The 24980-nt window shown below is 44.7% G+C and overlaps 1 long non-coding RNA gene across 2 annotated transcripts in view; it reads left to right on the forward strand.

Moving 5' to 3' along the window:
* LOC135525109 (uncharacterized) overlaps positions 1–24980 on the forward strand; it is a 27625-nt gene extending 2645 nt beyond the window's left edge. Inside the window, exons 2-3 of one of the 2 annotated variants that reach the window (XR_010453069.1) lie at positions 19000–19170; positions 24898–24980. This is a non-coding gene — a long non-coding RNA (uncharacterized LOC135525109). Of the gene's footprint in view, positions 1–18999; positions 19171–20516; positions 20589–24897 lie in introns of those variants that run through there. The other variant, XR_010453068.1, reaches the window with a different exon arrangement.

The following is a 24980-nucleotide window of genomic DNA, read 5'->3' on the forward strand; positions in this document are numbered from 1 at the left end:
TGGAAGGCTTGTTGGCCTACTCCTATAAACATAGAGTTGAGTGAGAGAGTGAACAAAAAAACAAGTGTAACCAGACTGCTGTAGATAATGCATGTGGGACTGAATGTAATCTATTTAACATTACTACGGATTTACATCTCTCCCAATTCAATTCCATTTAAAGGCTTTGTTGGCTTTGCAATTGGTTGGCAATTTAAACACGTGTTATCATTGCCAAAGCAAGTGAACTAGATAATAAACAAAAGGGAAATAAACAATACAAATTAACCGTAAACGTTGAAGTAAACATCTCTCTCTCTCTCTTTCTTTCTCTCTCTGTCTCTCTCCCCCTTCTCTTTCTCACTGTTTCTGTCTCACTCTCTATCTCTCTCGCTATCTTGCTCTCTCTCTATTTATCCCTGTGTGTGTCTCTCACTCACTCTCTCTCCTCCATTTATGTGTGTGTGTGTGTGTGTGTGTGTGTGTGTGTGTGTGTGTGTGTGTGTGTGTGTGTGTGTGTGTGTGTGTGTGTGTGTGTGTGTGTGTGTGTGGGCTTGGCTTGACTTATCAAACAGATGTTTCACCATCAAGCCTGTAACGCATTTCAACACCATACTATAGCCTATAGAGACAGCGAATGAGGGTGTGTGTAAGTGTGTGTCTCTCTGTGTGTGTGGGGACGGGGTGAGTCGTTCCCATAAACACCTGTTTCATTCCAGTTAATTTCATTGTCATGGTGAAGGGAAGACAGATTACGTCATTGAAAGGAGAGCGAGAGGGATCACCTCCATTCCTCCATCTGTAAACAAGAGGAGCAGAACACACCCATTCATTCATTCTGTCTATTTCCAGCACAGAGGGTTTATAGTCATTGGAAAGGCGTCGCCCTGTTTCTCTCCTTTCCCAGAAGGAGTCAATATTTCTCTCTCTGTTTCCCCGTCTCCCTCTCTGTTTCCCTGTCTCCCTCTCTGTTTCCCTGTCTCCCTCTCTTTCTCTCTCTGTTTCCCCGTCTCCCTCTCTGTTTCCCCGTCTCCCTCTCTTTCTCTCTCTGTTTCCCTGTATCCTCTCTGTTTCCCCATCTCCCTCTCTTTCTCTCTCTGTTTCCCTGTCTCCCTCTCTGTTTCCCTGTCTTCCTCTCTGTTTCCCTGTCTTCCTCTCTGTTTCTGTTTCCCTGTCTTCCCTCTCTGTTTCCCTGTCTTCCTCTCTGTTTCCCTGTCTTCCTCTCTGTTTCTCTCTGTTTCCCTGTCTTACTCTCTCTGTCTTCCTCACTTTCTGTTTCCCTGTCTTCCTCTCTGTTTCTCTCTCTCTGTTTCCCTGTCTTACTCTCTGTTTCCCTGTCTTCCTCTCTTTCTCTCTCTGTTTCCCCCCTGTCTTCCTCTCTGTTTCCCCGTCTCCCTGTCTTTCTCTCTCTGTTTCCCTGTGTTCTTCTCTGTTTCCCTGTCTTCCTCTCTGTTTCCCGTCTCCTCCTCTCTTTCTCTCTCTGTTTCCCTGTCTTCCTCTCTGTTTCTTCTCTCTGTTTCCCTGTCTTCTCTCTGTTTCCCTGTTTCCCCTGTTTCCCCTTCTCTCTTTTCCCTGTCTCTCTGTTTCCCGTGTCCTCTCTTCTCTCTCTGTTTCCCTGTCTTCCTGTTTCTCTGTTTCCCTCTTTCTCCCTCTCTTTCTCTCTCTGTTTCCCGTGTTCCCTCTGTTTCCCTGTCTTCTCTCTCTGTTTCCCGTCTCCCTCTCTTTCTCTCTCTGTTTCCCTGTCTTCCTCTCTGTTTCCCCGTCTCCCTCTCTTCCCTCTCTTTTCCTCTCTGTTTCCCCGTCTTCCCTCTCTGTTTTTCTCTCTCTGTTTCCCCTCTCCCTCTCTTTCTCTCTCTGTTTCCCTATCTTCCTCTCTGTTTCCCCGTCTCCCTCTCTTTCTCTCTCTGTTTCCCCGTCTCCCTCTCTTTCTCTCTCTGTTTCCCTGTGTTCCTCTCTGTTTCCCTGTCTTCCTCTCTGTTTCCCCGTCTTCTCTTTCTCTTTCCCTGTCTTCTCTCTGTTTCCCTGTCTTCCTCTCTGTTTCCCTGTCTTCCTCTCTGTTTCCCTCTCTTTCTCTCTCTGTTTCCCTGTCTTCCTCTCTGTTTCTCTCTCTGTTTTCTCCTCTCTTTCTCTCTCTGTTTCCCTGTCTTCCTCTCTGTTTCCCTGTCTTCCTCTCTGTTTCCCTGTCTCCCTCTCTTTCTCTCTCTGTTTCCCTGTGTTCCTCTCTGTTTCCCTGTCTTCCTCTCTGTTTCCCTGTGTTCCTCTCTGTTTCCCTGTCTTCCTCTTTGTTTCCCTCTCCCTCTCTTTCTCTATCTGTTTCCCCGTCTCCCTCACTTTCTCAAATCTCTCCTCCCTCCTCCTCTCTTTTTTGATCTCTTTGCCCTCCTTCTTTCCTAATATGCTGTTCGCCATCTCTCCTTCTCAATTCATTTCTCTCACTCTCACTAGCTAATTCAATACTTTGTTCCATAATCACTGCTCTTTGACAGATGCAAGAAAGCTGGAATTTATATGAAAGAACACATGATCAGAACATGCTCACTTTACATGTATCATAAACCATGACTGGCCTTACCAGATGTTGTCTGATAACTCAGTCTAATGAGTCATTCATCACCAAACATGCGTCACAGTAATTTTCTGTAAGAATGAGAAAGAAACAGTTGGTTGTCTGGGTGTAAATAGTTCCTGTGTGTGTGTATGTTATGCATCGTTTGTGCATTACTGTTATAACAAAGGCTGAAAAACAGACTTTCCCGATTTCATATGTGTATATTGTACGACCCTACTCCAGGTTTACACCGACTTACATTTAGGCTACAGAGAACCCCCCCCCCCCCCCCTTACCCCACACACTGATGGCAACTCATCAGAAAGATGACACTGAGTCTTTAAATACTACTGTATAATCAGTCAGAGCCTCCATTTGGAAAACCTTAAACCCTAGGCCTATCCCTAGCTTCATGTCCACATCCCAGTTCAACCCTTACCCTATCCCTTGCTTCATGTCCACATCCCAGTTCAACCCTTACCCTACACATATCCCTAGCTTCATGTCCACATCCCAGTTCAACCCTTACCCTACACATAACCCTAGCTTCATGTCCACATCCCAGTTCAACCATTACCCTACACATATCCCTAGCTTCATGTCCACATCCCAGTTCAACCCTTACCCTACACATATCCCTAGCTTCATGTCCACATCCCAGTTCAACCATTACCCTACACATATCCCTAGCTTCATGTCCACATCCCAGTGTCACATCCCAGTTTACCCTACACATATCCCTAGCTTCATGTCCACATCCCAGTTCAAGTCTTACCCTACACATATCCCTAGCTTCATGTCCACATCCCAGTTCAACCCTTACCCTACACATAACCCTAGCTTCATGTCCACATCCCAGTTCAACCCTTACCCTACACATAACCCTAGCTTCATGTCCACATCCCAGTTCAACCCTTACCCTACACATAACCCTAGCTTCATGTCCACATCCCAGTTCAACCCTTACCCTACACATAACCCTAGCTTCATGTCCACATCCCAGTTCAAGTACCCTCATAACCCTAGCTTCATGTCCACATCCCAGTTCAACCCTTACCCTACACATAACCCTAGCTTCATGTCCACATCCCAGTTCAACCCTTACCCTTACCCTAACCCATGACCCTAGCTTCATGTCCACATCCCAGTTCAACCCTTACCCTAACCCTGACCCTAGCTTCATGTCCACATCCCAGTTCAACCCTACCCTAACCCATGTCCACCCCAGCTTCATGTCCACATCCCAGTTCAACCCTTACCCTACACATAACCCTAGCTTCATGTCCACATCCCAGTTCAACCCTTACCCTACACATAACCCTAGCTTCATGTCCACATCCCAGTTCAACCCTTACCCTACACATAACCCTAGCTTCATGTCCACATCCCAGTTCAACCCTTACCCTACACATAACCCTAGCTTCATGTCCACATCCCAGTTCAACCCTTACCCTACACATAACCCTAGCTTCATGTCCACATCTCAGTTCAACCCTTACCCTAACCCTGACCCTAGCTTCATGTCCACATCCCAGTTCAACCCTTACCCTACACATAACCCTAGCTTCATGTCCACATCCCAGTTCAACCATTACCCTAACCCTGACCCTAGCTTCATGTCCACATCCCAGTTCAACCCTTACCCTAACCCTGACCCTAGCTTCATGTCCACATCCCAGTTCAACCCTTACCCTACACATAACCCTAGCTTCATGTCCACATCCCAGTTCAACCCTTACCCTACACATAACCCTAGCTTCATGTCCACATCCCCGTTCAACCCTTACCCTACACATAACCCTAGCTTCATGTCCACATCCCAGTTCAACTCTTACCCTACACATAACCCTAGCCCTCTATCTGAGATTAAGAGGGTGCAGCAGGACAGAGACTGGTGTTAGAGTTCTACACCCAACCTTAATCCTTTCCCTGATCCAGGTCCTTATCCCACCACTGTCCTCCCCGTCAGACCTTTCCTAGACCCCCTGTTCTCATCCCCCCAACAGAGATAGAACTCCAGATTATACCCCTCATCAGCACCTTCTAAGACACAAACTAACTCCTTCACTCCAGACTCAAAGCTGCATTCACCCGCACACAACACACACACAACACACACACACGCACACAACACACATTCCCCCCAATCCAGGACTTCAGACCGGTGGAAGCTGCTGAGGGCACAACGGCTCATAATGATGTCTGGAATGGAGTAAATGGAATGGTGTAAAAACATGATTTTTATGAGTTTGATATCATTCCATTCACTCCATTCCAGACATTAAACTCCATTCCAGTCATTATTCTGAGCCCCTCAGCAGCCTCCACTGCTTCAGACCTATATCAGCCTACCGCAGAAACCCCAACCTGAGGGACTTCGTAATCTTAGTCCTACAACAGACCCACCCCCAAACCTCCTATTGAACAAAAGCACTATAAATATATCCCACACATTCAAAATCCACATGCACACACCTCCACTCCATTCCCACAACGTGTGACCATCCAGAGCACGCGCATGCCATACCATGAATACTATGTCACATCCCCCGGGGGAAATAACCGGCCGATGTCCTCCCACCCTCCCCAGACCAGACTGACTTGACTTGCAATATGCAGAGCAGGAAGTTGCTACCCAAGGTTTGATACCAGCACGAACAAAAACCCCATTAAGCTTTCCCGTAACACCAAATCCCTAGCTTCATGTTCATGTGTGTACGTGTGTGGTTTCTCTGAAGTTGTTTTGACTGTCACCCTAAATAGACCGTGACAGATTCCAACCAAAGTCAATGAGCGTAATGTAACTTGTCTCTTTGATTGACCCCAATGTTGTCCTGAAACACTTGTGCACTAAATTTAGCACCAAACCCATGTAGAGCACGATAGTACACACGCATGCAGGCAGGCAGGCAGACAGACAGACAGACAGTCAGACAGACAGACAGACAGACAGACAGACAGGCAGGCAGGCAGGCAGGCAGGCAGGCAGGCAGACAGGCAGGCAGGCAGGCAGGCAGGTTCATATTACAGGGTTGCCCAACACTGGTCCAGCCCTAAGTTCTGTATTTGCAGGAATAAACAAGTAATCGTAGTAAACTGAGACAATATTTGGTGGTGGAGGTGTGTTGGGAACACTGTCTGAGTTTAAGAGGGTGTAGCAGCACAGAGACTGGAGAGTAAAGTAGAGCCAAACTGAACAAACAATACACACTTTCTCTTGCTCAAACACACACACACACACACACACACACACACACACACACACACACACAGTAAAGCTGGAATGGAGGAAGTGGAATGGCATCAAACACTTAAAAACATGTTTTCCACGTGATGCCATTCATTTCCTCCGTTCCAGCCATTATGAGCTGTCCTCCCCTCAGCAGCCTCCACTGACACACACACACACGCACACACGCACGCACGCACGCACACACACACACACGCACGCACGCACGCACGCACGCACGCACGCACGCACGCACGCACGCACACACACACACACACACACACACTCTCAAATCTTTCACTCCTTATCTACTTGCGTTAGAGCGCCATCTTGAGGGGAGACGTAACTTCAACCTACCTAAGGTACACATCACATACTTGAATTTCCATATGATCACTCACCTTACAGTTTACTCAATTGCATATAAGCATTTTTTGGAACAATGTTGTCAATTTTCAAAAACAGAGTCCACATGACACAACTCTGTGGCCTTTGGCAAAACAGTAAATGCGTTTTCAAAATGTAGTTGCCTCCTCAAAACATAAATACATTCATCAAAAGAACACGAATGCCTGCGAAAAGATTAACTCAACCATACTTATTCTTTGAGTTCAAGCAGACAAAACAGTAAATTAGTCTGTCTTTAAAAAAATCACATTAGATAAAGACATTTTCTTTACAGTCCCTAAATGATGATGATCAAAATTGGAGGTACAACTATCCAAAGGTGCAGAATTATGGGAAATTACTCTCCTTTTATGCATATTTCACCAAACAATTTCCTACACATCAAATAAAATATGATTCCTAATTTTAAAAATGATAATAGTAAGCACATTGTGTGCAGGACTCATTCATCGGAATAGTGACAATCCAATTCCATGTATTCAATACATAGGCTGGTTTGCTCATAGTTTTGTAGACTTTCCATTAGGGCACAGAAACACGATCCACAATAGGAACAGGGGAGGGTGAATACAATGGAGAAATACAACTGACATGAATGTACAGGCCTCAATCCACACCAAAGCAAAACTCTATAATGGAAGGTCCCATGTTGGGGATGATGATTTAGGAGTAACCCAACTTCATTCTCTGCAATATTGTAAATATTCATACAAATGATATCTGCCTACATTTTACATGGCATTTATTTATTTTTTTACATTTATTTGACTTTTAGAACAAATTCTTACTTACAATGACCGCCAAGGAACAATGGGTTAACTGCCTGTTCAGGGGCAGAACGACAGATTTTTACCTTGTCAGCTCGGGGGTTTGAACTTGCAACCTTCCGGTTATAAGTCCAACATTCTAACCACTAGGCTACCCTGTGTTTTTATTACAACACTGATAGGGGGAATTTGAATTTCATGCAGTAGTGTTTACTGATTGACTGAAACAGTGAACACAATTACACACTTCTCTTCTGATGAAAACAATGGGTTAATATTCTGTAAATAAAACAATAAACAGTGAATTTTGTATTCACTGATGACATTTGTATTAAACGTTTTTCAAAAGGTGATCTAAGATATTCAGGTCAGGTACGAAAGGCAAGACAATTATCAGACGTTCTGTTAATGTATTTGACCATTTGATCATTGCTGTTCTGCTATATAAATACTGTATGTTTCAACGCAGATCTAAACATGGCTTGTACACGGTTAATAAAAACTGTACTGTGTTGTCAGTGTCAAATCAAATCAAAATGTATTTATAAAGCCCTTCTTACATCAGCTGATATCTCAAAGTGCTGTACTGTGTTGTCAGTGTCAAATCAAATCAAAATGTATTTATAAAGCCCTTCTTACATCAGCTGATATCTCAAAGTGCTGTACTGTGTTGTCAGTGTCAAATTTATAAAGCCTTCTTACATCAGCTGATATCTCAAAGTGCTGTACAGAAACCCAGCCTAATACCCCAGACAACAAGCAATGCAGGTGTAGAAGCACGGTGGCTAGGAAAAACTCCCTAGAAAGGCCAAAACCAAGGAAGAAATCTAGAGAGGAACCAGGCTATGAGGGGTGGCCAGTCCTCTTCTGGCTGTGCTGAGTGGAGATTATAACAGAACATGGCCAAGATGTTCAAATGTTCATAAATGACCAGCATGCAGCAAGTCAGCACCTCAGGAGTAAATGTCAGTTGTTTTTTCACTGCAAGCACACACATGTCCTCCTCTCCTTATGTGCACACTAACACGTTCCCTGGCCTATAGTACATGAGGGAGATTGGTTAGGATGAAATCATGGTCTTGTATCGCATATGGCACCATATTCCCTTTATAGTGCACTGCTTTTTACCAGGGCACATGGGGCTCTGGTCAAAAGTAATGCACTACATAGGGAATATGATGCCATTTTTGGAAGCATTACATAGTGTATTCAAAACCATTGAACAAGTGCGTGTGAAAAATGAAGCATTCTCTATGAAGTGCTGTGTGGGATTGATTGGCAATGTTCTTCCTGTGCTTCTCTCCCTCTCTCTTTCACATGCTGTCCCCATAACCCATATGGTGACTCAGAGATTTAAGGAGAATTCAACATTGTGATTAGGTAGGGTTATGGTATCTGGTTGTATTGGGCCTGTTGCTCTTCATAGGATCAGATAGGTTTCTACTGGTGCTGTTGATGTTTCCAGGACTGGTAGGTTCCGACATCCATTAATACAACTTTTAATTCCATTTTTATGTAACTTTTCCAAGAAATTATCTTGTATCAACATGTCAAAGTAAATGTTCAGAAGTTATATTAAGTGCTCTCTTTGAAATTCAGGACACATTTCCCCTAAAGGCAGTGAAAAATAATGAGGTCTGAGGAATGAAGATATTTGTTGTTGTTGTTGTTGGTATTTAATGACACACAGTACTTTTGTGACTCACAGTCATAACTCTCCAAGGAGGTACAAACTAAAGCACCTCTTTAAAGTATCCCAGCTAGCACATAACGTTCTGAGAGCCATATGTTTCTTAGAGCTTGGTTAAAACGTGATTGTCCTATGGATATTTTGCATACAACACTCCCACAACTTTCTGGGAAAAGTGCAGGATAGTTGATCGGCATTGGAATATTCTCAACACATCTAGGGAAATTGACAAAGAAATGTTATGTTCTTGGTACTTCATTACATTAACAGAACATTTCCTAAAAGTTGAAACCCACTGGATAAAAGCTGTTTGAATCAAATCAATTGTATTAGTCACATGCTTACTTACGAGCCCCTAACCAACAATGCAGTTTAAAAAAAATACGGAGATAAAAGTAACTAGTAATTAAAGAGCAGCAGTAAAATAACAATAAAAGACTATTTACAGGGGGTACCGATACAGAGTCAATGTGCGGGGGCACCGGTTAGTTGAGGTAGTATGTACATGTTGGTAGAGTTATATTAAAGTGAATATGCATAAATGACAACAGAGAGTAGCAGTGGTGTAAAGAGGGGAAGGGGGGTGGGGTAATGCAAATAGTCTGGGTAGCCATTTGACTAGATGTTCAGGAGTCTTATGGCTTGGGGGTAGAAGCTGTTGAGAAGCCTCTTGGACCTAGACTTGGTGCTCCGGTACCGCTTGCCTTGCGGTAGCAGAGAGAACAGTCTATGACTAGGTTGGCTGGAGTCTTTGACAAATTTTAGGGCATTCTGACACCGCCTGGTATAGAGGTCCTGGATGGCAGGAAGCTTTGCCCCAGTGATGTACTGGGCCATTCGCACTACCCTCTGTAGTGCCTTACGGTCGGAGGTGGAGCAGTGGCCGTACCAGGCAGTGATGCAACCAGTCCGGATCGTCTCGGTGGTACAGCTGTAGAACCTTAAGAGGATCTGAGGACCCATGCCAAATTTTTTCAGTCCCCTGACGGGGAATGGGTTTTGTTGTGCCCTCTTCATGACTGTCTTGGTGTGCTTGCACCATGTTAGTTTGTTGGTGATGTGGACTACCAAGGAACTTGAAGCTCTCAACCTGCTCCACTACAGCCCTGTCGAAGTGAATGGGGGCGTGCTATGTCCTCTTTTTCCTGTAGTCCAAAATCATCTCCTTTGTCTTGATCACGTTGAGGGAGAGGTTGTTGTCCTGGCACCACATGGTCAAGTCTCTGACCTCCTCCCTATAGGCTGTCTCGTCGTTGTCGGTGATCAGGCCTAGCACTGTTGTGTCATCGGCAAATTTAATGATTGTGTTGGAGTTGTGCCTGGCTGTGCAGTCATGAGTGAACAGGAAGTACAGGAAGGGACTGAGAACGCACCCCTGAGGGGCCCCCGTGTTGAGGATCAGCGTGGCAGATGTGTTGTTACCTACCCTTACCACCTGGGGGCAGCCCTTCAGGAAGTACAGGATCCAGTTGCAGAGGGAGGTGTTTATTCCCAGGGTCCCCAGCTTAGTGTTGCGCTTTGAGGGCACTATGGTGTTGAACGTGGAGCTGTAGTCAATGAATAGCATGTAGCATCTCACGTAGGTGTTCCTATTGTCCAGGAGGGAAAGGGCAGTGTGGAGTACAATAGAGATCGCATCATCTGTGGATCTGTTGGGGCAGTATGCAAATTGGAGTGGGTCTCTGGGGTGATGGTGTTGATGCGAGCCATGACCAGCCTTTCAAAGCACTTCATGGCTACAGATGTGAGTGTTACGAGTCGGTAGTCATTTAGGCAGGTTACCTTAGTGTTCTTGGGGACAGGCACTATGGTGGTCTGCTTAATTAAAACATGTTGGTATTACAGACTCGTACAGAGAGAGGTTGAAAATGTCAGTGAAGACACTTGCCAGTTGGTCAGCGCATGCTCGGAGTTCACATACTGGTAATCCGTCTGGCCTTGCGGCCTTGTGAATGTTGACCTGTTTAAAGGTCTTACTCACATCGGCTGCAGAGAGAGCGATCACACATTCTTCCAGAACAGCTGGTGCTCTCATGCATGTTTCAGTGTTATTTGCCATCGAAGCGAGCATATAAGTAGTTTAGCTCATCTGGTAGGCTTGTGTCACTGTGCAGTTTTCGGCTGTGCTTCCCTTTGTAGTCTGTAATAATGGTTTTCAAGCCCTGCAACATCTGATGAGCGTCAGAGCCGGTGTAGTACGATTCGATCTTAGTCCTGTATTGACGCTTTGCCTGTTTGATGGTTCATCGGAGGGCATAGCGGGATTTCTTATAATCTTTCGGGTTAGAGTCCCGCTCCTTGAAAGCGGCAGCTCTAGCCTTTAGCTCAGTGCGGATGCTGCCTGTAATCCATGGCTTCTGGTTGGGGTATGTACGTATGGTCACTGTGGGGACGACGTTGTCGATGCACTTTTTGATGAAGCCAATGACTGATGTGGTGTACTCCTCAATGCCATTTTAGGAATCCTGGAACATATTCCAGTCTGTGCTAGCAGAACAGTCCTGTAGCTTAGCATCTGCTTCATCTAGATCAATAAAAAAGTGGTCAGTCACTGGTGCTTCCTGCTTTAATTTTTGCTCATAAGCAGGAATCAGAAGGATAGAATTATGGTCAGATTTGCCAAATGGAGGGCGAGGGAGACCTTTGTATGCATCTCTGTGTGTGAAGTATAGGTGGTCCAGAGTTATTTTTCCTCTGGTTGCACATTTAACATACTGATAGAAATTTGACCAAACGGATTTAAGTATCCCTGCATTAAAGTCCCTGGCTACCAGGAGCGCCGCCTCTGGGTGAGATTTTTCTTGTTTTCTTATGGTGAAATACAGCTGTCTTGTGAATAGAATGCTGTCTTAGTGCCAGCCTCTGACTGTGGTTGTATGTGAACAGCTACAAAGAACACAGATGAAAACTATCTCGGTAAGTAGTGTGGTCTACAGCTTATCATGAGAAACTCTACCTCAGGCTAGCAATAGCTTGAGACTTCCTTAGATATCGTGCACCAGTTGTTATTTACAAAAATACATAGTCCGCCGCCCCTTGTCTTACCAGACGCCGCTGTTCTATCCTGCCGGTACATCATATTACCAGCCAGCTGTCTGTTGATATTGTCGTCGTTCAGCCACGACTCCGTGAAGCATAAGATGTTACAGTTTAATGTTCCTTTGGTAGTTTATTCTTCCGCGTAACTCAACGATTTTATTCTCCAAGGATTGCACGTTTGCTTGCAGAATAAAGGGAAGTGGGGGTTTATTCGATTGCCTACGAATTCTCAGAAGGCAGCTGCCCTTCGGCCCTTCTTTCTCCACCTCCTCTTCACGCAGATTACGGGGATCTGGGCCTGTCCCGAGGAAGCAGTATATCCTTGGGCTCGTCAGAGTCGTAACGAAAGGAAAAAAAGGATTCTGCTAGTCTGTGGTGAGCAATTGCAGTTCAGATGTCTAGAAGTTATTTTCAGTCATAATAGTCGGTAGTGGCAACATTATGTACAAAATAAGAAAAAAAATAAGTTACAAACAGCGCAAATATACAAACAAAAAAACACAATCGAATGGGGGCACGTAAAACGTCTACCTTCTTCTCTGGCGCCATCTTATGTTGTTTCCACATCATTTCAACCCCCCCCAAAAACATGTGTTTTCGAGAACATTAAGAAAACGTTCCATAAAACTACAAGAAAACTTTAGTAACGTTCGGAGAATATTCTAAGAGTGGTATTTAAAAACCTTTAAAAAACATTCTCTATATATTCCGTTCTCAGCATCAACAAAACTCTCTCTATCCTCTATCTTGTTACGTATGTTCAGGTGTATTTGCCATGCCCCCTTATTGGCCACACCTGATCATAATAAGTGCCTGTTTCCTTTGAAAGGGGAGTTATTTGTATAGACAAAAATGAACAACTTTGTAATTGTAACAAATACATGGCATGCTAGCGCCATCCTAATGGCGCAGTGGGCTAATTCAATGAATCAAGAGCAGGATATAAGAGGTTTGATGTCACTGACGCCGTGTAACAATAATAACAAAATAAATGTGTCTGCATGATTAATGTCAAAGGAAATTAATTTCCATGTGTTCTATCTGTGCTTGGAGTTTTAAAAAGTGTACCCCAAATAAGTTAGAAGGCTTATTGAACCATTCAGTGAAGGTTTAAGGAAGTTATTCAAAAACCTCCAAATAACCTATCATTCCGTTAACCAAAACTTCCAGGAAAACCAGAGTGAAACTTTAAGGAACCTCACTGCAACCTAGAAAATTAGTTCCCAGAACAGGCAAAATGTTCACTTCTGTTCTTAGAGCGTTTACATTTTTTTCCGTTTTACCTGTCAGGAAACATATGTCTTCATTCCCACAACCAATTAGAAACCAAAAACATATGTTCCGACAACTTCCAAGGAAACAAATGCAAGCTGTGCATGCAAATGGTCAACGCATGCTCTGAGTACGCGTCCTGGTAATCAGTCTAGCCCTGCAGCCTTGTGAATATGAACCTGTTTAAAGGTCTAGGTCTTATTCTTCGAAGGTCTTACTCACAAAGTTGCAGTCAGTACCATAACTTTTTTGAGTACCAAACTCTGTAACCTAATCAGATTACTTTTACTTTTGGATTACTTTCCGCTTCAGAGGAATTAGAAGACAAAAAGGATCCGTCAAATGCATTTGGTTGATCATCATAGTGGTCTCTGACTCGTGGTCCGACTCGCTCAGGTGGAACAAACTTAAACTTGCGCTGTTTTTCAATGCTGAATTTTTGTTTTTGAGAAAACAGCAAGGTGTTGTTTCATACGCCTCTAGGAAGAGGGAATGTAATACCCTGCTACAACTCAACTCACCGTGGAGTGAAAGAGATATGGGACCGTAAGGATGACAGAGGCAGAGATTGGTACCGTTTACAAGGAATTTATTCCGTCACACGGTAATTTGGGGAAACGGGGCTGGACGGAACCAAATTAAATAAAGTCAAAGTCAAAGCCCCTCTCCTACCTTACCTGCCTGCCAACTACTTAAAGAAAACAACTTAGCACCACCTGGTGAGCTAATCAAAATACAACGGGGTGATCCACCCAGGCCTTACCTAGTGTGCATAGTGTCACGCCTTGGTCTTAGTATTTTGTGTTTTCTTTATTATTTTGGTCAGGCCAGGGTGTGACATGGGTTATTTTATGTGGTGTGTTTTGTCTTGGGGTTTTTGTAGGTTATAGGATTGTGGTATAGTAGAGTTGTCTAGGTAAGTCTATGGTTGCCTAGAGTGGTTCTCAATCAGAGGCAGGTGTTTATCGTTGTCTCTGATTGGGAACCATATTTAGGCAGCCATATTCTTTGAGTGTTTCGTGGGTGATTGTTCGTGTCTCTGTGTATGTTTGCACCATATAGGGCTGTTTTGGTCCCAAATTGGTCTACACGGACAAGTTCTGGCCTGGTTTAGATCTTATCTGTCGGAAAGATATCAGTTTGTCTCTGTGAATGGTTTGTCCTCTGACAAATCAACTGTAAATTTCGGTGTTCCTCAAGGTTCAGTTTTAGGACCACTATTGTTTTCACTATATATTTTACCTCTTGGGGATGTTATTCGAAAACATAATGTTAACTTTCACTGCTATGCGGATGACACACAGCTGTACATTTCAATGAAACATGGTGAAGCCCCAAAATTGCCCTTGCTAGAAGCATGTGTTTCAGACATAAGGAAGTGGATGGCTGCAAACTTTCTACTTTTAAACTCGGACAAAACAGAGATGCTTGTTCTAGGTCCCAAGAAACAAAGAGATCTTCTGTTGAATCTGACAATTAATCTTAATGGTTGTACAGTCATCTCAAATAAAACTGTGAAGGACCTCGGCGTTACTCTGGACCCTGATCTCTCTTTTGAAGAACATATCAAGACGATTTCAAGGACAGCATTTTCCATCTATGTAACATTGCAAAAATCAGAAACTTTCTGTCCAAAAATGATGCAGAAAAATTAATCCATGCTTTTGTCACTTCTAGGTTAGACTACTGCAATGCTCTACTTTCCGGCTACCCGGATAAAGCACTAAATAAACTTCAATTAGTGCTAAATACGGCTGCTAGAATCCTGACTAGAACCAATAAAATTGATCATATTACTCCAGTGCTAGCCTTCCTACACTGGCTTCCTGTCAAAGCAAGGGCTGATTTCAAGATTTTACTGCTAACCTACAAAGCATTACATGGGCTTGCTCCTACCTATCTCTCTGATTTGGTCCTGCCGTACATACCTACACGCACTCTACGGTCGCAAGACGCAGGCTTTCTCCTATAGAGCTCCATTTTTATGGAACGGTCTGCCTACCCATGTCAGAGACGCAAACTCCGTCTCAACCTTTAAGTCTTTACTGAAGACCCATCTCTTCAGTGGGTCATATGATTGAGTGTAGTCTGGCCCAGGAGTGGGAAGGTGAACGGAAAGGCTCTGGAGCAACGAACCACCCTTGCTGTCTCTGCCTGGCCGGTTCCCCTCTTTCCACTGGGATTCTCTGCCTCTAACCCTATTACAGGGGCTGAGTCACTGGCTTACTGGGGCTCTCTCTTGCCGTCCCTGGAAGGGGTGCGTCACCTGAGTGGGTTGATTCACTGATGTGGTCATCCTGTCTGGGTTGGCACCCCCCCTTGGGTTGTGCCATGGCGGAGATCTTTGCGGGCTATACTCAGCTTTGTCTCAGGATGATAAGTTGGTGGTTGAAGATATCCCTCTAGTGGTGTGGGGGCTGTGCTTTGGCAAAGTGGGTGGGGTTATATCCTTCCTGTTTGGCCCTGTCCGGGGGTGTCCTCGGGTGGGGCCACAGTGTCTCCTGACCCCTCCTGTCTCAGCCTCCAGTATTTATGCCAGTAGTTTGTGTCGGGGGGCTGGGGTCAGTTTGTTATATCTGAAGTACTTCTCCTGTCCAATTCGGTGTCCTGTGTGAATCTAAGTGTGCGTTCTCTAATTCTCTCCTTCTCTCTCTCGGAGGACCTGAGCCCTAGGACCATGCCCCAGGACTACCTGACATGATGACTCCTTGCTGTCCCCAGTCCACCTGGATGCTGCTGCTCCAGTTTCAACTGTTCTACCTTATTATTATTCGACCATGCTGGTCATTTATGAACATTTGAACATCTTGGCCATGTTCTGTTATAATCTCCACCCGGCACAGCCGGAAGAGGAGCCACCCCACATATGCTCTCTCTAATTCGCTTTCTTTCTCTCTCTCGGAGGAGCTGAGCCCTAGGACCATGCCCCAGGACTACCTGACATGATGACTCCTTGCTGTCCCCAGTCCACCTGGCCGTGCTGCTGCTCCAGTTTCAACTGTTCTACCTTATTATTATTCGACCATGCTGGTCATTTATGAACATTTGAACATCTTGGCCATGTTCTGTTATAATCTCCACCCGGCACAGCCGGAAGAGGACTGGCCACCCCACATATGCTCTCTCTAATTCGCTTCTTTCTCTCTCTCGGAGGACCTGAGCCCTAGGACCATGCCCCAGGACTACCTGACATGATGACTCCTTGCTGTCCCCAGTCCACCTGGCATTGCTGCTGCTCCAGTTTCAACTGTTCTACCTTATTATTATTCGACCATGCTGGTAATTTATGAACATCTTGGCCATGTTCTGTTATAATCTCTACCCGGCACAGCCAGAAGAGGACTGGCCACCCCACATAGCCTGGTTCCTCTCTAGGTTTCTTCCTAGGTTTTGGTCTTTCTAGGGAGTTTTTCCTAACCACCGTGCTTCTACACCTGCATTGCTTGCTGTTTGGGGTTTTAGGCTGGGTTTCTGTACAGCACTTTGAGATATCAGCTGATGTACGAAGGGCTATATAAATAAATTTGATTTGATTTGATTTGATGATTTCATGTTACGTTTATTGTTTTGTATTTTTCGTTATTATCTTTATTAAAGATGAATCGAAATAACCACGCTGCATTTTGGTCCTCCTCTCCTTCGACACAAGAACGCCGTAACAGAATCTCCCAATACAACAGGACCAAGTGGCGTGGTGACAGGCAGCGGCAGCAGGAGCAGCGAAATCCAGATGGACATGGGAGGAAATCTTGGATGGTAAAGGACCCTGTGCTCAGCCTGGAGAATATCGTCGCCCCAAAGAAGAGCTGGAGGTGGCGAAGTCAGAGAGGCGCTGGTATGAGGAGGCAGCACGGCAACGCGGATGGAAGCCCGAGAGTCAGCCCCAAAAAATTATTGGGAGGCACACAGGGAGTATGGCGACGCCAGGTAGGAGACCTGTGCCAACTTCCTGTGCTTACCGGGGGGCTAGAGAGACTGGACAGGCACCGTGTCATGCTGTGGAGCGCACGGTGTCTCCAGTGCGGGTGCATAGCCCGGTGCGGTACATACCAGCTCCTCGTATCGGCCGAGCTAGAGTAAGCATCGAACCAAATGTCATGAAGCCGGCTCTACACATCTGGTCTCCAGTGCGTCTCCTTGGGCCGGCTTACATGGCACCAGCCTTGTGCACGGTGTCCCCGGTTCGCCTGCATAGCCCAGTGCGGGCTATTCCACCTCGCCGCACTGGCAGGGCGATGGGGAGCATTCAACCAGGTAAGGTTGGGCAGGCTCGGTGCTCAAGAGCTCCAGTGCGCCTGCACGGTCCGGTCTATCCAGTACCACCTCCACGCACCAGCCCTCCGGTGGCAGCTCCCGCACCAGGCTTCCTGTGCGTGTCCTCGGCCCAGTACCACCAGTGCCCGCACCACGCATCAGGCCTACAGTGCGCCTCGCCTGTCCAGCGCTGCCAGAGCCTTCCTCCTCTACAGCGCTGCCGGAGTCTCCGCCTGTTCAGAGCTGCCAGTCTGCAAGGAGCTGCCAGAGCTGCCAGAGCCGCCAGTCTGCAAGGAGCTGCCAGAGCTGCCAGAGCCGCCAGTCTGCAAGGAGCCGCCAGAGCCGCCAGTCTGCAAGGAGCCGCCAGAGCCGCCAGTCTGCATGGAGCCGCCAGAGCCGCCAGTCTGCATGGAGCCGCCAGAGCCGCCAGTCTGCATGGAGCCGCCAGAGCCGCCAGTCTGCCAGGATCCGCCAGTCAGCCAGGATCCTCCAGATCCTCCATTCAGCCAGAGCCGCCATTCAGCCAGGATCCGCCATTCAGGCAGGATCCGCCAGTCAGCCAGGATCTGCCAGAGCTGCCAGTCAGCCAGGATCTGCCAGAGCTGCCGGGAGTCCGCACCTTGGGGGGGGGTTCTTTCACGCCCTGGTCTTAGTATTTTGTGTTTTCTTTATTATTTTGGTCAGGCCAGGGTGTGACATGGGTTATTTTATGTGGTGTGTTTTGTCTTGGTTTTTGAAGGTAATGGGATTGTGGTATAGTAGAGTTGTCTATGTAAGTCTATGGTTGCCTAGAGTGGTTCTCAATCAGAGGCAGGTGTTTATCATTGTCTCTGATTGGGAACCATATTTAGGCAGCCATATTCTTTGAGTGTTTCGTGGGTGATAGTTCATGTCTCTGTGTATGTTTGCACCAGATAGGGCTGTTTCGGTTGTTTCACGTTACGTTTATTGTTTTGTATTGTTCGTTATTATCTTTATTAAAGATGAATCGAAATAACCACGCTGCATTTTGGGCCTCCTCTCTTTCGACACAAGAAAACCGTAACACATAGACAGTAAATATTACAGGTTATGTATGCCCGCAGGCCTCTTGCCTTAGCACTCCCTAGGTGCCTTCCCCTTCCTCCTGGGAACAAATGAAACAGAATAATACAAGCAATTTCTATAGTCAAAAACACAGTCTTTATGTCATAGACGAAAGTAGGACCGGCTACAAAATACTGGCAACAAATTATACCTCTGCGCAACAACCAACACAGGACATACAAGAAGCTCTTTCTCTTTCTCAACAACCAATATAGGACATACCAAATCTCTCTCCTAACAACAGCCAACACAGAACACACTAATCATCTCCACTCCTAACAAAGGAACACTTGCTTTTCAAGCTTCAGAAGGAGTTGGTAATTGAAGACAGCTGTTTCTAACGAGAGGGCGGGGTCAGCTCCAATTGCCATGGAGTCGGCCAATCAGCTGCTTGGGGGATTCCAGGAAGCCATTTTCTGAAATACATACATACATACAAATACACAAACCACAACACAGAAACTGGGGATAGTAACAGCTGTCATGATGTTTTTATTGCAAACATCCTTCTGAATTTAAAAGTAGTCCATGAAATTATCATCTAGTTTATCAAAAGTATCTGTAATCTGATTACAATATTTTTGCTACTAACGTAACCGATTACGGTTTTTTTAAATCAGATTACATGTAACCGACTAGATGTAATCTGTTACTCCCCAATCTTGATTGTGCATTATGAATAGAACTATTGAATTAAATTAACAGAATCAATACCTTTTTTGTGCAGGGCTTGCAGACGATCGTGGACTACAAAGGGAGACCCAGCTGCCCAGTGACGGGACCTTACCAGACAAGCTAAATGCCTTCTATGCTCACTTCCATGGCAAGCAACACTGAACCATGCATGAGAGCACCAGCTGTTCCGGAAGACTGTGTGACCATGCTGTCCACAGCCGATGTGAGTAAGACCTTTAACTTCTCTAGAATAGGGGGCAGCATTTTAAATTTTGAATGGAAAGCATGCCCAGATTAAACAGCTTTCTACTCAGGCCCAGACGATAGGATATGCATATAATTAGTAGATTTGGATAGACAACACTCTAAAGTTTCCAAAACTGTTAACATAATGTCTGTGAGTATAATAGAATTGATTTGGCAGGCAAAAACCTGAGAAAAATCCATTCAGGAAGTAGGATTTTTTGTTTGTTTGTAGTTTCCTATTCCATTACAGTATTCATTGACTTAAGACTCAAATTGCGGTTCCTATGCCTTCCACTAGATGTCAACAGTCTTTAGAAATTGTTTCAGGGTTGTATTCTGAAAAATTAGGGTGTAACAGCAGTCTGAATGAGTGGACCCTGCCATGTCTCAGAGCTTTTTCATGCATGCCTTTCTTGTTTACCTTTTATATCGACGACGTTATTGTCCGGTTGAAATATTATAGATTATTTAGGCTAAAAACAACCTGAGGATTGAATATAAACATCATTTGACATGTTTCTATGAACTTTACGGATACAATTTAGATTTTTTTTGTCTTCCTGTTGTGACTGCGTTTGTGCCTGTGTATTACTGAAGAAAACACGCGAACAAAACTGAGGTTTTTGGATATAAAGAGAGACTTTATCGACAAAAGGAACATTTATTTAATAAATTAATGTCTTCTGAGTGCAACCATATGAAGATCATCAAAGGTAAGGGATTAATGTTATCTCTATTTCTGACTTGTGTAACTTTTCTACTTGGCTGGTTACTGTTTGTAATGATTTGTCTGCTGAGCTATGTTCTCAAATAATCGTAAGGTATGCTTTCGCGGTAAAGCATTTCTGAAATCTGACACCGTGGTTGGATTCACAAGAAGTTCATCATTAAACCAATGTAAAATTGTTGTATCTTTTCTGAATTTTTATAATGAGTATTTCTGTATTTGAATTTGGCGCTCTGCAATCTCACTGGATGTTGGCCAGGTGGGAAGCTAGCATCCCACATACCCTAGAGAGATTAAACAGGTCAACATTCACAAGCCCAGATGGATTACCAGGACGTGTACTGCGAGTATGCGCTGACCAACTGGCAATTGTCTTCACTGACATTTTCAACCTCTCCCTGTATGAGTTTGTAATACCAACATGTTTTAAGCAGACCACCATAGTCCCTTTGCCCAGGAACGCCAAGTTAACCAGTCAAAATGACTATCACCCCCTAGCACTTATATGCTTTGAAAGACTGGTCATGGCTCACATCAACACCATCATTCCACACACCCTGGATTTCAATTCGCATACCTTCCCAATGTTTCCACAGATGACGCAATCTCTATTGAACTCCACACTGCCCTCTCCCACCTGGACAAAAGAAACACCTATGTGAGAATGCTGTTCATTGACTACAGCTCAGCGTTCAACACCGTTGGCCCCTCCAAGCTCATCACTAAGCTGGGGACCCTGGGACTGATCACCTCCCTCTGCAACTGGATCCTGGACTTCCTGAAGGAAGGTGGTGAGGGAATGCAACAACACATCTGCCTCGTTGATCCTCAACACCGTTGGCCCCTCCAAGCTCATCACTAAGCTGGGGACCTGGGACTGATCACCTCCCTCTGCAACTGGATCCTGGACTTCCTGAAGGAAGGTGGTGAGGGAATGCAACAACACATCTGCCTCGTTGATCCTCAACACCGTTGGCCCCTCCAAGCTCATCACTAAGCTGGGGACCCTGGGACTGATCACCTCCTCTGCAACTGGATCCTGGACTTCCTGAAGGAAGGTGGTGAGGGAATGCAACAGCACATCTGCCTCGTTGATCCTCAACACCGTTGGCCCCTCCAAGCTCATCACTAAGCTGGGGACCCTGGGACTGATCTCCTCCCTCTGCAACTGGATCCTGGACTTCCTGAAGGAAGGTGGTGAGGGAATGCAACAACACATCTGCCTCGTTGATCCTCAACACCGTTGGCCCCTCCAAGCTCATCACTAAGCTGGGGACCCTGGGACTGATCACCTCCCTCTGCAACTGGATCCTGGACTTCCCGAAGGACCGCCGTCAGGAAGGGAGGGAATGCAACAACACATCTGCCTCGTTGATCCTCAACACGGGGGCCCCTCAGGCGTGCGTGCTTAATTCCCTCCGACTGCGTGGCCGCACACAACTATCAACACCATCATTAAGTTTGCCGACGACAAGACGGTGGTAGGCCCGATGACGATGAGATAGCCTATAGGGAGGAGGTCATAGACCTGCGGTGCCAGGACAATAATCTCTCCCTCAACGTCAGCAAAACAAAGGAGATTATCGTGGACTACAGGAAACGGAGGGCTGAACACGCCCCCATTCACCTCGATTGGGCTGTAGTGGAGCGGGTCGAGAGCTTCAAGTTCCTCTGTGTCCACATCCCTAAGGACTTATCATGGTCCAACACACAAACACAAACACATATATATATTTGAAGAATCTTAAATATAACATATTTTGATTTGTTAAACACTTTTCTTGGTCACTACATGATTCCATATGTGTTATTATATAGTTTTGCTGTCTTCACTATTCTCCAATTTTGAAAATATTAAAATAAAGAAAAACCCTTGAATGAGTAGGTGTGTCCAAATGTTTGACTGGTACTGTATATATAATTTATAAATCCAAAAATGGATGTAGCAACTATAGATTGCCCCTTTAAGTCTATCAAAAGTGTGTGAGGCCTATGGATGCATTTTATTTTATCAGCATGAATTAGATTGAGCAATAAAAGTCCTACTTGTATTCCATAGGCTGGGATCTGCACTATTCATCTGTTGTAAGAGCTCATTTTTCACTAGCTGTCCACTGGTTTCAAAAACAATGATTGATAGGCAGCTTAAATCTCTTCAATTCAACCATTAATGGATTCAAATACACATTTAGATTTGTGAACAGCCATCCACAACAACCATAATCCATAAGGCGCAAATAGCTAAAAGAGAGAGCAGCAGTGTGATTCACATCAATGTGCTATGTAGATATCAATAGTAAGTGATATCCATATCTCCGTAGACGACACCACTGCTGTCATCCTGACCATCAAGCGTTTATTCAAGTTGGATAATCTTTGGATGCCGACAGCAGTCACACCATTGGAAGACATAGCTTGGACTGTAGCCTACAAAAGCCTATTCCTGCTCTTTTCCCGTGATCCATCAAACACATTTGGTGTGTCATCATATTGGTCTCTGACTTGTGGTCAGACTCACTCAGGTGGAACAAACTTAAACTTGTGTCTTTTTCAATGCTGGTTTGAATGTCATTGAGAAAACAGAGAAATGTCAACGTTTTTCAAAGTACTGTGTCTGTAATCTGAGTACCATATTTTTGCTGGTAACGTAACCAATTACTGTTACAGTTTATTGTAATCCCTTACATGTAATCTGTTACTCCCCTACTCTGTGCAGAACAAACACTCACGAGCCAGTCAGAAGCATTTGCAATTCAAAGCAGAAGTCTGTCTTTGAGTGGTCTATTTCTGGGGGAAGTAATGAGGAGGGACACACGAAAGCAAGCAAGACATGCCCTGTTCAAGAGGGGTCTCTGGAGAAAGACACTAGTTACAGACAGGGCCTAGAGTTAGACTGTCCATTGTCCTAGAGCAGTAATTGTCCATTTTGATGGGTGTGGGGGCCACAAAAAAACAGCAGTCATCATGAGGGGCCCCAGTTGCTCATGGGTCTGCGAGCCCCCCCCCCCCACACACACACACACACACACCTTGTGAGCAAAACATATTAGCGTCCCCCTTTGTGAGCAAAACATATTAGCGTCCCCCTTGTGACGGTGTAGTGAAAAAATGTGCATGTTTAATTTAATGTAAAATCTACACATTTTTCAGTGGAGCGGAGAGGAGATATAGCAATTTTATAACTCAAATTTGAGACATTTTTAACATGATAACTTATGATCAATGTATTATCTTGGTAGGAGAGAAATGCTCATTAACAGGGATGTAAAAAAATGTGACACAAACTTTAAGAGCAATATGATTTTTTGTGGAAAATGTCTTGGATCTTTTATTTCAGCTCATGAAAAATGTAACCAACACTTTAAATGTTGCGTTTATATTTTGTTCAGTGTAGATTGCATAAAACTTTTAGATAGATACCAGACATAGCTGCTTTGGTGTTATTCACATTCCTCTGGATACTGTGACAGATATTGTTGCCTAGTAACCTTACCTATATACATATCTACCTCCATCACTCCAGTATCCCTGTCACGTGGGACTAGGTGTGTGTGCAGGAATCAGGGGATCGGTAGCAGCTAGCAGGGGAGCCAACTTCGGCGGAAGTCGTGACAATCCCTACACATTGTAAAAATGGTATTGGAATTGACCCTGTATATTGTATGTTGCTTACTTACTTGTGTTCTTCATATTTCTTCTTATTTCTACTGTGCTGTTTCTAGTGTTACACTGTTATTGATTGTTGCATTGTTGGGTTCTGAGTTTGCAAGAAAGGCATATCAGTATACTTGTGCATGTCAAATTAAAACTTGAGGGATACATTTTGGCCCCTCAAATGGGGTGTACTGACCCTTAAAGCATTGTCCTTTGTCTTCCTTGTGTTCCTGTGCCATTTGTCATTTTTTATTTTACCTTTATTTAACCTTGCAAGTCAGTTAAGAACAAATTCTTATTTTCAATGACAGCCTAGGAACAGTGGGTTAACTGCCTGTTCAGGGGCAGAACGACAGATTTGTACCTTGTTAGCTCAGGGGTTTGAACTTGCAACCTTCCGATTACTAGTCCAACGCTCTAACCACTAGGCTACCCTGCCGTCACTGCCATGTGGCCCAAGTTGACAGAGAGCCCATACATTAGGGCCGAACCTACACAGGTAACTGCTGATAAGGATCTTATTATATAGTAGATGCATCTTACACAGATTCAGTTGAAAATAGACATGAGATAACAGCAATTACATTTAACGAAGACAACAAAATTAATTAATGGTTTTGACCAACTATCACCTGTAGATGGTAGTAGTCTCCACATCACAACTCTTATCTGGTTTGAGATCTCTCAGACAGCCACAGAATTACAATCTCAGGTGTGTTTCCTTGCTTTCATTAGCTATTTCTCCAAGCCACTGCCTGGCTCTGTAACAACTTGTGATTGAATGGTAGCAGTGGGCTGGTTGAATGGTAGCAATGGGAACAATCGTTGTGAACTGGTTATGCATCAATACATACAGATTGTTGCATACTGAGTGGCATAATCATCAGAGACAAAACAAATGATTCATCATATCTTCATTGTTGAGCAGGTCCAAGTTCTGAGATCAATGTCATTTCTGTCTCTCTCTCTCCCTTTCTTTCTTTCTTTCTTTCTTTCTTTCTTTCTTTCTTTCTTTCTTTCTTTCTTTCTTTCTTTCTTTCTTTCTCTCCCTCTCCTACCTCTCTCATTCTTTCCATCCCCCCACCATCCCTTCCCTTCTCTCTCTCTCTCTCTCTTTCTTTCTTTCTTTCTTTCTTTCTTTCTTTCTTTCTTTCTTTCTTTCTTTCTTTCTTTCTTTCTTTCTTTCTTTCTTTCTTTCTTTCTTTCTTTCTTTCTTTCTTTCTTTCTCTCCCTCTCCTACCTCTCTCATTCTTTCCATCCCCCCATCATCCATTCCCTTCTCTCTCTCTCTCTCTGTCTCTCTCTCTCTCTCTCCCTTGGCAGAGGTTAACCTGACATGTGTGACGTGACGCGTGAGTGAAGGACACCCACGCACTCAGAAAGCAGAACACAGCCAATTATCTCCC

This window comes from Oncorhynchus masou, chromosome 31 (genome assembly GCF_036934945.1).
Source record: "Oncorhynchus masou masou isolate Uvic2021 chromosome 31, UVic_Omas_1.1, whole genome shotgun sequence".
NCBI classification, from domain to species: Eukaryota; Metazoa; Chordata; class Actinopteri; order Salmoniformes; family Salmonidae; genus Oncorhynchus; species Oncorhynchus masou.